The sequence below is a fragment of the Miscanthus floridulus genome, chromosome 9 (genome assembly GCF_019320115.1).
Source record: "Miscanthus floridulus cultivar M001 chromosome 9, ASM1932011v1, whole genome shotgun sequence".
NCBI classification, from domain to species: domain Eukaryota; kingdom Viridiplantae; phylum Streptophyta; class Magnoliopsida; order Poales; family Poaceae; genus Miscanthus; species Miscanthus floridulus.
Window position 1 is genome coordinate 45,111,092 of NC_089588.1, and position 15,346 is coordinate 45,126,437.

The window sequence follows — 15,346 nt, forward strand, 5'->3', positions numbered from 1 at the left end:
TGCGGGTCAATCCAAAGTGTAGCATAGAACTCTCGGACCCACGATGGAACATATAAGCCTATCCGTCCGAGTAAGTCTGTCAGCCCTGGCAAGTAAGATAGGTAAGGGCGAATATGCTCTCCAGCTGCTGCGACAATGGACTCAATGTTGCACACCCTCTGAGATCTAAATGCTGTCCCACTGTTGAGATATGCATTATAAAAATCTTCCTGCAGTGGTGTGTAGAAGCCCTCTGATGCACGCTCATCCCTCCTTTGCGGAAACTACTCCTCGAACTAAACGAACCTGAGCTGCTACACCTGCTTGGCCGTGGCGGCCCTCAAATCCAAGTGAGTCACTGGAGGTGGACCCTGTGGTCTAGGTGGTGGACGAGAACCTCTCCGCTGTGTCTCTACCCTTGGTCTCACCTGGGTACATGTACGACTACAGTGGTGAAGCTATGGCTGAGATGCCGGCTCTGTCTCCTTGGCTTGCCCTCCCTCCTGAGTCTGCTCTGCTGGCTGTGGCTGCTGCTATGACTCCCCCTGAGGCTGACTCTCATTAATAGCGACATGCCGTCCTCCAACCATGTCTATCCTAGCTGGACCACCATGACGACGCTCAATCTCCTAGACAGCGGCCCTCTGAGCTGGTGAAAGCTGATCTGTAATGACAACACCACTCCGAGCACCTCCTCTCTCTACACGCTCTGCGACCTCTGCAACTACGGCTGCTCTTGTTGTATCAACATATGCATACTTCCTCTTCTTTGTTGCCAGCTTCTTCGTTGCCTTGCCTTTCACATTAGTAGACAAGCGAGGCGGACGCCTCGGATCCTCATCACCTAGACCACCTCCAGCATTCTTGACATGAGCCATATGATGGAGCTGAAAAGAACAACTGCACTAACAAGAATCAACTGCCAACTGTCACTTCCGAGGCTTGGCCTTGATCCGTACTCGTGAGCTTGGCCCCGAGTTTACTGTCAACTGCCAAAGTGATCTCAGAAACACCAACTCGCAGCATGTTAGAATATATCAGATTTATAAACAATTACAATATATCTAAAGATACGAAACCCTAAGGAGCAAGCAATAGATACGAATTTTGAAATGAGGGCTTGCAACCTGACGAACCGGTGAACCAAAGAACAAGGAACGGATCACAGAGAACCACCGGGTCGACACTGTAAAGCTAGGGTTCCAGCGAAGCAATGCGGCGTGGATCGGCGGTGTAATGTAGCCACTAGCACGTGGAGCAATGCGGTTGGGGAGGCGCTGGCGTGAGGTGACGGTGCATGGAGATGGCATGGCGGCGCTATGGCACGGGCGGCACTACTGCGGTGGCTTGGAGCAAAACGCGGGCACTGTGGTGCTTGGGAGCGGTGCAGGAGCAGTGGTACGGGAGCGGGGAGGCGCAGTCGGTGCGCAGGACTGGTGGCGGCGCACTGGAGCGGCTGTGCGTGGGCATGGCAGTGAGGCAATGCGGCGCGACGAGCGACGGCTGATTGGGCACAGGAGCGCGGTGGAGTCACGACGACGGCGCGAAGCAAGGCATGGCTAGGGCTCGGCGATGATGGCGTGGATGCGGGGCTAGGTCAAGGAGGTGCTACGGTTATATGAGGTGGCTCATCATGACAGATAAGGAAACGGATAAAAGAGTTTGGAACCCGCACCTTTTCTACTGACCGGACGCTCCGGTGGCAACGACCGGACCCTGCCACCCAGAGTTCGGTCGACTCTAGAGAGGTCCAAATCCCCTAGAGCGACGACCGGACACGTCCGATCCCTACTGACCGGACGCAGCCAGAGTTCGGTTGATCCTGTCTTCGTCTTCTCCACTTGACCGGACGCAGGAACACCTTCTGACCGGACGCTGAACAGCAGAGTCCAGTCACTCCTTCGCAGCTTCTGTTCACCTCCTGTGAACTAACCGGACGTTGGACATCAGAGTCCGGTGCAGTGTCCGGTCACTCTTTTCCAGCAAATCTTCAAAGTCCTTCACGCTGCCTGTTCCCAATCAAGTCCCAACTTCAATAAGACACAAATAAACACCAATTGGGACTGATGTGAGTGACCTCTCTCAAACCCTCAAATTTTTCAAAATATTTTGCCTTAGGCTATAATTCTTTTTAAGAAAATAGGCAATAAATGGGTGATTGAAGAGAAACGACAAAACAACATTCATGCATATGCAATGCAATACTTGAAAGTAATTCTAGTTGCTTGTCAAGTTTGATCCAAGGTTAAGCTTCTTCACTCACTTTTCGGCGGTTATCTTAACCATGTTAGACAAGCCCTATATGCATTACTAAAGATTGAACATGTTGTATATTACAATGCAATGCAAGGGACAACACAAGCTCATTTTCTAGTGAAGTTGCTAAAATCAAGAACATTGAGCTCATTCCACAATCTACAAAATGTTGCCTCATCTAGCGGTTTAGTAAAGATATCCGCCAATTGATCCTCGGTCCTTACACCTTCTAATGAAATATCATTCTTTGCAACATGATCTCTAAGAAAGTGATGGCAAATATCTATGTGCTTGGTGCGAGAGTGTTGAACCAGATTATTAGCAAGTTTTACCGCACTCTCATTGCCACACAAAAGAGGTACTTTTTCAAGAACTACACCATAGTCTAGCAAAGTTTGCTTCATGTAAAGTATTTGTGCACAACAAGCACCCACGGCAATGTATTCCGCTTCGGCGGTGGACAATGCCACACTATTTTGCTTCTTGGAGGACCAAGACACAAGTGATCTACCAAGCAAATGGCACCCTCCGGATATGCTTTTTCTATCAACTTTGCAACTGGCATAATCCGAATCGGAATAGCCAACTAATTCAAATATAACTCCTTTGGGATACCAAAGACCAATGCTTGGTGTGTGCTTAAGATACCTAAGGATTCTTTTAACGGCACTTAAATAAGTTTCCTTAGGATTAGCTTGAAATCTAGCACACATACACACACTAAACATGATGTCGGGCCTAGATGCGGTTAAATATAACAAGCTACCAATCATAGAGTGGTAGAGAGTTTGATCAACCATGTTACGTCCCTCATCTAGGTTGAGATGTCCATTAGTTGGCATTGGTGTCTTGATTGGCTTACATTCATCCATTTTGAACCTCTTAAGAAGATCCTTGGTATACTTTTCTTGAGAGATGAAAATCCCTTCTCTCATTTGCTTGACTTGAAAACCAAGAAAGAATGTAAGCTCTCCAATCATTGACATCTCAAACTCCTTCGACATCAATTCACCAAACTCTTTGCAAGAATCTTCATTTGATGATCCAAAGATGATATCATCAACATATACTTGACAAATGAAGATATATCCATCAAGCTTCTTGGTGAATAGTGTGGTGTTGACCTTCCCAATGGTGAAGCCCTTCTCAATGAGGAAGTCCCGAAGGCGCTCATACCAAACTCTTGGGGCTTGCTTAAGCCCATATAACGCCTTGGACAACCTATAAACATGATTAGGATATCTAGGGTCTTCAAACTCGGGAGGTTGATCAACATAGACTAGTTCATTAATAAAGCCATATAAAAAATGCACTTTTCACATCCATTTGATATAATTTCATTTCATGATGTGATGCATATGCAAGTAGGATACGGATGGCTTCTAGTCTTGCAAGTAGTGCAAAGGTCTCTCCAAAATCCAACCCTTCAACTTGAGAGAACCCCTTTGCAACTAGTCTTGTCTTGTTCCTCACAACAATGCCTTGATCATCTTGCTTGTTGCGGAACACCCACTTTGTTCCAATGACTCTTGCACCTTTTGGTCGCTCTTCAAGAGTCCAAACTTCATTGCGGGTGAAGTTGTTCAACTCTTCATGCATGGCATTTATCCAATCCGGATCTTGAAGAGCTTCTTCTACCTTAGTATGCTCAAAACAAGAGACAAAAGAGTGATGTTCAATAAATGAAGCAAGCTTTTGAGATCGAATCATTACACCCTTTGATCGACTCCCTATGATGAGATCTTGTGGATGAGCTTGTCGTAGAGGTGAATTTCTTCTATCAACCACTTGAGCGGGAGGTTGTGGAGCATCAACATCTTGTGCTTGTGTCACCATTTGCTCATGGGAGACATGAGTATCTTCATTTTCTACTCTCCCATCTTTATCACCATCTTGTGGCACATTTGATGAAGAAGGTGGATCAATCACTTGTACATCATCTTCATCATCTTTTGGCTTGATGTCTCCAATCGGAATGTTCTTCATAGCCTCCCTCAATGGTTCATCACCTACATCATCAAGATTCTCATGTGCTCCTTGGGAGCCGTTAGATTCATCAAATTCCACGTCATATGTTTCTTCAACCAAGCCGGTGGCATGATTAAATACTCTATATGCTTTGGACTTTGATGAGTAACCAATAAGAAAACCAATATCACAACGTCTTTGAAACTTCCCTAGGTGTTGCCGCTTCTTGTAGATATAGCATTTGCAACCAAACACCCTAAAGAAGGAGATGTCCGGCTTCTTCCCATTGAGCAACTCATAAGGTGTCTTGCCAAGAAACTTTTGAAGGAATAGGCAGTTTGATGCATAGCATGCGGTGTTGATAGCTTCCGCCCATAGAGCTTCGGGAGTGTTGTACTCATCAAGCATTGTTCTTCCTAGTGTGATCAATGTCCGGTTCTTTCTCTCAACTACACCATTTTGTTGAGGAGTATATGTTGCGGAGACCTCATGCTTGATCCCAACTTCATCACAATAGGCTTCAATGTTTGGGTTGTCAAATTCTTTCCCATTGTCGCTTCTAATCTTCTTGAGCTTCACTTCAAACTTATTTTGTGCTCTTGGCAAACTTCTTGAAGCATGATGCAACTTTGGATTTGTCATGAAGGAAGAATACCCATGTATATCTTGAATAGTCATCAACAATCACAAGACAATAAAGATTTCCTCCCAAACTCTTGTATGTTGTTGGTCCAAATAAATCCATGTGAAGGAGCTCTAGCACTCTTGTGGTTGACATGAAAGCTTTTGTAGGATGAGTGTTTGCAACTTGTTTGCTGGCTTGACATGCACTACAAAGCTTGTCCTTCTCAAACTTTACATCCTTCAACCCTCTCACCAAATCATTCTTCATTAGCTTCTTGAGTGAGCTCATCCCAACATGAGCAAGTCTTCTATGCCATAGCCACCCAAGTGTTGTTTTGGTGAATAGGCATGTCGGTGCAGAAAATGACCAACTAGTGAATATTTGTAGTTTTGCCGTACGTTGTGATCGGAGGTGGCCTAGCACTTAATGACACAGGGTTTATACTGGTTCAGGCAACGTGCCCTACATCCAGTTTGAGTTGGTCGGTGACTTTATTCCTGAGCCCAGGTGCTCAAAGTCTGCAGTGGGGTTACAAACGAGAAGGAGGAAGATGGGGTGTTCAAGAGGTCTGGTCGGCTCCGGTCGGAAGGGCCGAGAGCGACAGGAACTCTGCTATGAGCTAGGTGTTCAAGTGTGTGCTTGAGGTTCGAACCTAGCGGTTCTATGGTTGTGAACTAGGGAACCTAGTCGATCTAATGAATCTGGAATCAACCGTCCATTTGGGAGAGAGCACATCCCCTTTTATAGATGAAGGGGATGGTCTTACAAATGAGAGGGAGAGAGTACGAATGCTTCTAAGCCTTGTTGTCCACGCCGTCGGGTACAGGATGATGGTAGGCGCCCACAACATTGTAGGATGTCGGTTGCACATGAGAGGTTCTGTCGTCTTGTTCGGGTATGGCAGATGTCGGTGCCTGCCCATGCTGTCGGTGCCCGGAGGCATGCGAGGAGTTTCACCATGTGCATTTGGTACGGTAAATCCCGGCGCCCACAACACTGTTGATGCCCAGAGGAATGTGTGGGGCCTTACCATATGGGAGTCTATAGGCGCCCACAATACTATAGATGGAAATGTCGGCGCCTACAATATTGTTTGTGTCAAGGCAGTTATGGAGTGTTGTTCTATGTAGGGTATGGTCCCTGGTGTCGTGGTTTGACTTGTGAGCCTTGCCCTGCCTTTCTCCGCATGTCTCCTGGTCCCTACCGAGTGGGCATCCCCGGTCGGTCAGTCCCAGTCGGCTCTGGTTGCGCTAGTCGGAGAAGGGCAGCAAGCAGAGTCTTTGCGTCCCCGGTCGAAGACGTGGGGTCAGAGTCGGAGGTAGTGCTTTGCCAGGCCTTCCGGTCGGAGAGGCGTCTGGAGGTGGGCTGGAGACCAAAGTGAGCGCTCCGGTCGGAGAGGTGGGCCGGAGTCGGAGAGCTGGCGCCTTTCCTCCTTGGCCAGACCTTCCGGTCGGTGATTGGATCACCCTTCTGGTCTGTCGTCCTGATACTTGGGCTGGCCCATGAGTTGCGTTTGTTAGCTTTGGGCCAAGCCTTTGTTTGGGAAGCCGTTCCTCGAGGGACCTCGGGTTTATGAACCTGACAAGGCATGTCTTCATGTTAGCATCTTCGGAGGTGAAATCCATTAGATATAGGTTGTTGTATCTAAATCCTTTGAATATCACTTGATCATCATCCTTCTTAGATACAATAACTTCCTTCTCAGTAAACAAGCATTGGAAGCCAAGATCACACAATTGTCCAATGGATAGCAAGTTGAAGCTCAATGAAGCAACATATAACACATTTGAGATTGAATGATCATTTGATATTGCCACTTTGCCCAATCCTTTAACCTTGCCCTTTGAATTATCTCCAAATGTGATTCTTTCTTGTCCATCTACTTCTTCATCTATTGGGGTGAACATATGAGGATCACCGGTCATATGTTGTGTGCAACCACTATCAATAACCCAATGACTTCCACCGGTCTTGTAGTTCACCTACACACTAGAGATCAAGCTTTAGGAACCCAAACTTGTTGAGGGCCCTTCACCTTCTCAACAAGTGACTTTGCTACCCAAATTTTCTTAGGCCTCTTCTTGTTTGGAGGTCCTAAGAACATGACTTTCATCTTTCCACTAGAGTCCTTTCTAAGCATGTAATGAGCATTGAAATCAAAAGGTCTAGCATGCTTGGGCAAGGGTTGTGGTGGTGGAGTTTGGCACTCATGGGCAAAGTGGCCTTCTTGTCCACACTCAAAACATCTCTTTGGCTTTGGCTTTGACTTGTGTTGTTGTTGAGCTTGAGCCTTATTCTCTTGGTTTGCCAAGTACCCAATGCCACTTCTATCCATCTTCATGACGGTGTTCATTAGTAGCTCACTTTGAAGATGCTTGCCTCTTGTGAACTTGCTCAATCCAATCTTGAGATGCTCTTTCTCCAACTTGAGCTTCTTGTTCTCTTCCTTGAGTGCATCATTATTTTTCTCTTCTTTGAGCTTCTTGTTCTCTTCTTTTAGCTTCTCATTCTCAAGAACCAAATCACCATCATGATCAAGAGTTTCTAGCACAATAGTGTTGTGGGTCTTGATCTCTTCAAGATCTTTCTTGAGCTTTTCATTGTCATTCTTGAGCTTGACAAACTCATTATAATTTTTGGTCTCAACCACTTGCTTGCCCTTGCTACTAAAATTTTGCTCAATGCTCACAATGATCAAATCATCACATGATGTAGCTATATCAATCTTAACAACATCGTTAGTAGCATCATGTAGCTCATTGGATAAAAATTCTTCAGCAATGACAAGATTATCATGATTAATCTTAGGAGTAGTATATTCTTCTTTTAGCATGTTGTGGCTAATGATGAGCTCATTGTGTATCCTCTCAAGTTTATCATGTTTATCTTTAAGCTCTTTCTTATAAGATTTGAGCTCCTTGAGTTTGGATGACATAGCATCATTTGCTTCTCTAAGCTCAACACTAGCCTTTTCGGCTATATCACATTTAGCTAAAAGAGAATCATTCTTAGCTTCTAGCTTATCATTCTTAGCTCCAGTCTTTCTAATGATCTTAGTGTATTGATTTAGCAATTTAACATGATCATCATAAGAAGGTGATTCATATTCATCATCATCACTATCACTATCACTACCATCATTGTTAGCATGATCATCACCACTACTATCATCATCATTTGATACCTTGCGTTCACCCTTGGCCATAAGGCATAAGTGTGTAGAGGATGATGGCGGTGGTGGCGGTGAAGATGATGAAGAGTCAATCACAATGGCGGCCACCTTCTCATTATCACTATCATCATCGGATGAGCAACTTGATGAGTCAATGTCTGTGAGCCAATCACCGACGATGTATGTCTTCCCATTCTTCTTCTTCTTGTGGAAGTCCTTCTTGCCATCTTTCTTCTTGTATGGCTTATTTTTCTTCTTCTCATCTTCATCTTCATTGCTTGAGTCATCTTTCTTGCCCTCGTACTTGTTCTTGTACTTGTCTTTCTTGGGCTTTGTGCATTGGTGTGCTAGATGACCAAGTTCTCCACAATTGTAGCAATCCATCTCGGAGATTGGCTTCCTTCTAGAGCTAGTGAAGAACTTCTTTTTCTTGCCATTGAACTTGATGCCACTCTTGTTGAGCTTCTTTAGCATCTTATCGGTTCTTCTCACCATGAGAGCAAGACTTGCATCATCAACTTCATCATCACTTGAGCTCTCATACTCAAGTCTTGCTTTGCCCTTCTCTTGGCTAGCCTTGAATGCTAAGTCTTTGTCTTTCTTCTTGGTAGAGGATGAGCCATCTTGTGGTGTGATGTGCATATACATCTCATGAGCATTGATCTTTCCCAAGATTTGAGTCGGTGTAGCGGTGGAAAGATCTCCTTGATGAAGCACGGTCACAATATGCCCATATTTGTCAATGGGGAGGACACTCAAGATCTTCCTTACAACATTGGATGGTTGCATTTGAGTGAGTCCAAGCCCATTAACTTCCTCTACAAGAACATTCAAGCATGAGTACATTTCATTAGCACTCTCTTTAGGAAGCATCTCAAATGAATTTAGCTTTTTCATGACAAGATGATAGCATTCCTCATGCTCGCTCTTTGTTCCCTCATGGAGCACACAAATATCTGACCATAGTGCATGGGTGTCTTTGTGGTTCCTCACCCGATTGAACAAATCTTTGCAAAGGCCTCTAAAGATGGTGTTTCGAGCCTTTGCATTCCATTTCTCAAAGTTCACTTCATCACCTTGAAGGTGCATGGGATCCCAAGGTTTTGGGAATCCTTGTGAGGCGGCTCTAAGTATTCCAACATCTAGAGCTTCTAAGTACGCCTCCATGCGGATTTTCCAATAAGGAAAATCATCCCCCTCAAAGATAGGAGGAGGTCCATCACCGTGAGACATCTTTCTCTAGGCGGTTAAGCCTAAAAACATGAGCACGAGGCTCCGATACCAATTGAAAGGATCAAGATGCCCAAGAGGGGGGTGAATTGGGCTAATTCTAAATTTCTTTGCAATAATTAAACCCTACGGTTAGCCCAATTAACCCCTTGTGCCTAGAAAGTGTTTCTATTGATCTACCGCACAAAAGTTTAGCAACCTATGTTCCAATCCTACTCTAGCATGGCAATTCTATGAATGTAAAGACATGAATTGAATTGCTCAAAGTAAATGCTTAAAGTAAATAGAGAAGGAGGAACGCGGTGATGTTTTGCCGAGGTATCAGAGAGTCGCCACTCCCCACTAGTCCTCGTTGGAGCACCCGCGCAAGGGTGTAGCTCCCCCTTGATCCGCGCAAGGATCAAGTGCTGTCTATGGGTTGATTCTTTAACACTCCGTCGTGGTGAATCACCCACAACCGCTCACAACTTGAGTTGGGTCATCCACAAGCTCCGCTAGATGATCACCAAACTCCCAATCACCACCAAGCCATCTAGGTGATGGCGATCACCAAGAGTAACAAGCATGAACTCTCACTTGACCACGACAAGCCTAATGAGAAGGGTGGATGCACACTTTGCTACTCTTGCTTTCACTAATGAGGCTTCTCTCTTGGATTCTCTAATCTCAATAACCTCACTAGGACCTTTCTCTTCTTGGCACTCTCAAGGGTGTTTCTCAGCTGTTGGAATGAGCAAAAGTGATCCCTCGAGTGAATAGAAGAAGTATTTATAACCCCTCATTCAAAACGAACCGTTATGTGCCTCTACGGGGTGACCGGACGCTCAGGTCAAGTTGACCGGACGCTCCAGTCAGTTCTCCCCGAAACCGAGTGTTTAAGTTGTGACCGAACACAGGACAGCGTTCGGTCAGCACTGACTGGATGCGTCCGGTCATGATTTCCCCTCTCTGGAACCTTACTGATGTTGACCGGACTCTGGACCCTAGCGTCCGGTCAATTTGCTGCTCAGCGTCCGGTCAGTAGCCGGAACCTGACCAGCATCTAGTTAGGACTGACCGAACACGTCTGATCAGGATTCTCCCTCTCTGGGACCTTACTGGAGTCAACCGGACGCTAGGACCCAGCGTCTGGTCACTCACCTCTCAGCGTCCGGTCGTGCCAGATGACTTCACCTTGATCAAATGAACTGACCGAACTCTGTGCCAGCATCCGGTCAACATTTGACCCTCCATTCACTTCCAACTCGCAATCATATGTGATTGAAGTTTGCTCCAATTGATCTAAGGGCTTTTTAGGAGCTACCTAGTGCTAGATTTGACAAGTGTGCACCACACCTAACCCACTAGACTCACCTAGGTCAAGCTACCCTTCCATACCCCCCTTAATAGTATGGCCAAAGGAAAAACAAAGTCCTAAACTACTCTAAGTGTCTCTTCAACACCAAACGACACTTAGAACTAGTCCATCCTTAACCTTGTCATCCATCCTTTGAAAACCGAAATGATTTCCATCGTTGGGGCATGACAACCATGATTGCCCAATCAATTGCCATTATCATGACCTAACTTAATTGCATCTGCAAAACACACGTTAGTCACAGTAATCTCGTATTGTCATTAATCACCGAAACCCAATTAGGGGCCTAGATGCTTTCAGGTGCCCACACTCTCAATTGAGATATCCCCTTTGGCTTGATGATCTCTTATGAAATGATGGCAGATATCAATATGCTTTGTTCTTGAATGTTGAACCGGATTGGTGGTGATATTGACGGCACTCTCATTGTCACATAGCAATGGCACCTGGTTGTACTTGATCCCATAATCATGCAAAGTTGCTCTCATCCATAGCAATTGTGCACAACAACTACCCACGGATATGCATTCCGCCTCGGCCATTGATAATGCTACCGAATTTTGGTTCTTTGATGACCAAGGCACAAGTGACCTTCCAAGTAATTGACATGTGCCCAATGTGCTCTTCCTATCCACCTTGCATCCCGCATAGTCAGAGTCCGAATATCCAATCAACTCAAAGTTTGACCCCTTGGGATACCACAATCCAACGTTTAGTGTATGCTTCAAGTACCTCAATATTCTCTTTATAGCTTTCAAGTGACTTTCTCTTGGTGAGGCTTGAAATCTTGCACACATGCATACACTAAACATGACATCCAGCCTTGATGCTGGTCACATAGAGTAGGCTTCCAATCATAGGCTGATATAGCATTTTGATCAACCACATCATCACTTGTATCAAGATCCAAATGACCATTTGTTCCCATTGGTGTGTGAATTTGCCTTAGCTTCATCCAATCCAAATTTCTTCAACATGTCCTTGATGTACTTGCCTTGACTCACAAATGTGCCATTCTTCATTTGCTTGATTTGAAGTCCAAGTTAAGTAACTTAGCTCTCCAATCATAGACATTTCAAACTCACTAGCCATTATCTCTCCAAACTCTTCACAAAACTCTTGATTTGTTGAGCCGAAAAATGATGTCATCAACATAGATTTTGGCACACAAACAAATCTTTGACAATCCTTTTGGTGAAGAGAGTAGTGTCAACCTTTCCCATCTTGAACCCTTTAGAGAGTAGGAAATCCCTCAATCTCTCATACCATACTCTAGGTGCTTGCTTCAAGCCATATAATGCCTTCTTTAGCTTGTACACATGGTTGGGCTTCTTGTTATCTTCAAAACCGGGTAGTTGCTCAACATAAACTAGCTCATTGATGTAGCCATTGAGAAATGCACTCTTCACATCCATTTGCTATAGCTTGATATTGTGGGCACAAGCATAAGATAATAAGATTCTAATTGCTTCCAATCTTGCAACCGGGGCATATGTTTCTCTCAAAGTCAAGACCTTCAACTTGAGTGTAACCTTGTGCTACTAATCTTGCTTTGTTCCTTAGAACTATGCCATCTTGATCTTGCTTGTTGCGAAAGACCCATTTGGTTCCAATCACATTGTAGTTCTTTGGCCTTTCAACTAGTTCTGACACTTGATTCCTAGTGAAGTTGTTCAACTCTTCATGCATTGCATTCACCCAATCAACATCCATCAAAGCATCTTCTATCTTGGTTGGCTCAAAGGATGACACAAATGAGTAGTGCTCACAAAATAAAGCCAATCTTGATCTAGTTTTCACACCACTTCTTATATCACCAACAATTTGGTCCAAAGGATGATCTCTTGCACTGTGAACCGGTTGGCGAACTTGAGCTTGATCACTTGCACTTGGTTGGGCATTTGATTCATTTGCTTGAGATGAACTAGCCACTTGTTGATCTTGCACTTGTTGGATTTGAACTTGATCATGAGAGCCACTTGTACTAGCTTGACAATTGTTTTGCATGCTTGGTGGAGGGAGCACTTGATTCTTATCATCTTCCACATCTATCACCTCCCTAGGCCGAATATCACCAATATCCATATTCTTCATTGCATTGGCCAATTGTATGCCTCTCACATCATCAAAATTCTCATTTTCATCTTGAGAGCCATTTGTTTCATCAACCTCAACATCATGCACTTCTTCCACTATGCCATGTGTCTTATTCCAAACTCTATATGCTTTGCTTGTAGTCGAGTAACCAAGTAAGAACCCTTCATCACATTTCTTCTCAAATTTGCTCAATCTAGTGCCTTTCTTGAGAATGTAGCATTTGCAACCAAACACTCTAAAGTATGCAATGTTGGGCTTTCTTCCATTCAATAGCTCATATGGTGTCTTCTTCAATAGTGGGTGACAATAGAGCTGGTTGCTACAATAGCAAGCCATGTTGATTGCTTCCACCCAAAATGAATCACTCACATTGTATTCACTAAGCATAGACCTTGCCATATCAATCAATGTCCTATTCTTCCTCTCAACAAGGCCATTTGATTGTGGAGTGTATTTGGTCAAAAATTGATGCTTGATTCCCATGTCATCACAAAGCTCATCAATTCTTATATTTTTAAATTTACTTCCATTGTCACTTCTCACTTTCTTGATTCTTGTATCAAACTCATTTTGGCTTCTCTTGACAAATGACTTGAATATGTTGAAGACCTCACTTTTGTCAACTAGAAAGAAGACCCGAGTATATCTAGTGGTCATCCACTATCACAAAGCCATATTTGTTTCCACCAATACTTGTATATGTTGTTGGACCAAACAAGTCCATGTGCAACAACTCAAGTGCATTGCTTGTGCTCATCATGCTCTTGTTGGGATGAGTGTTTCCAACTTGCTTCTCAGCTTGACAAGAGCTACACAATCTATCCTTCTCGACCTTCACATCTTTCAAGCCCTTCACAAGATCATGCTGGACCAATTTATCCAATTGCTTCATTCCAATATGTGCTAACCTTCTATGCCACAACCAACCCATGCTAGACTTGGTGAACAAACAAGTTGAGAGTTGAGCTTCACTAGCATTGAAATCCACCAAATAGAGATTTTCATATCTAAATCCCTTTGAAGATCAAATCCGAGCCATCCACACTTATGATCTCCACATCATCAACACCAAATATGCATTTGAATCCCAAATCACACAATTGTGCCACTTACAACAAGTTGAAGTTGAGAGGTTCTACTAGCAACACATTGGATATGCTCATGTCATTGGATATAGCAGTCTTTCCAAGTCCCCTTGACCTTGCCTTTGCCATTATCACCAAAAGTAATATTATCAAACTCATCTTGGCCACTTGAATTGAATGATTTGAACATCCCTTGATCTCTAGGTCATATGTTGAGTGCACCCACTATCAAGCACCCAATGCCATCCTCTGGCTTTATAATTGACCTACAAAAGAAGATCAATTCTTTTAGGTGCCCAAACCTTTTTGGGTCCTCCAAGGTTAGTGACTAGGCTCTTGGGCACCCAAATAGCTTTCTTCTTTGAGCCCATAATAGGTGCACCAATGAACTTAGCTTTCACACCATTAACACCCTTGGTAAGCAAATAGCAAGAATCAAATTGAATTGAGGATACTTTAGCATTTTGGTTCTTGTTTGTCACACCCGATTTAAGGACAAAATCGAATGTAGAATCATGTGTGCCCAGGAATCAGTCACACACATAAGACGACAAATTACAAAGGATCATCACATGTGTTTATTACATCACGAATAATAATCCATTACAATAATATCAAGTCTCTAATAAAACAAAAAAAAGAGATAACTACTCTCCACGAGAGCCTCCAAACTCCACAGGGACGTTGACTGGTGAACCACAAGTCTAGTAATCCTCAGGAAACTCAGCATAACCATCATAATCTGTTACCCATCTAGGATTTTTGTCCAAGTAGTAAAAATAAACAAGCGTAAGTACATCTCGTACTCAACAAGAATAACATGGGGTTCGTGAGGCTCAAAAGGTTGAGACACAGGCTTACAACGTTAAGCATTTTAATGAGTCAATTTTAGCATTAGTAGCAACAAGTAAGCAATGCCCCAATTAATCACATGAAACTGATAACATGAATAAAGTAGATAGCATTTAAAAACATCGGCGATCATTTGTTGTTATTCAATAAGGAGCCCAAGGCCGCTCTTAACCGCGAGCATGGCTATTATAATAGTTTTACACTCTGCAGAGGTTGTACACCTTACCCATGAGCCGTGATTTACCCTTTTGCCCGAGGATAGCTAGCCTCTTGACCCACTTCCACGGAAGGTCGGCAGGGTTCACTATGAAGTCTTTCAAAGGTTCAGTCTAACAAGTTAGTAGCTGCTATAGGTTTCGATGGCAAGTAGATATAGAGCCCCCCTTTCGATATGGCACACGCACGCAGGAGTACACATAGGAACAGAGGCCGCACTATACCCATCGTAGGCAAGCCCCTTTTGCGCCTTTCGGTAACCACTAACAAGCTAGGAAAGGTCATTATACTTGACTAAAGCCATAGACATATAGCACTCATGGTTGTACTGTAAGTCCCGGGTGATCACTTATAGATAAGTCCTTAGGGAGGACAAGAGCATCATGTATAAAGCCAAATGCTCTCACCCTTAATTCACGTTGCTAAAAAACATCTTTTATTTTTTGTTGCATATCCCATTAATCAAGTTACAGTCCATGATCATAATTAATTGAGCACTAGCATCAGCT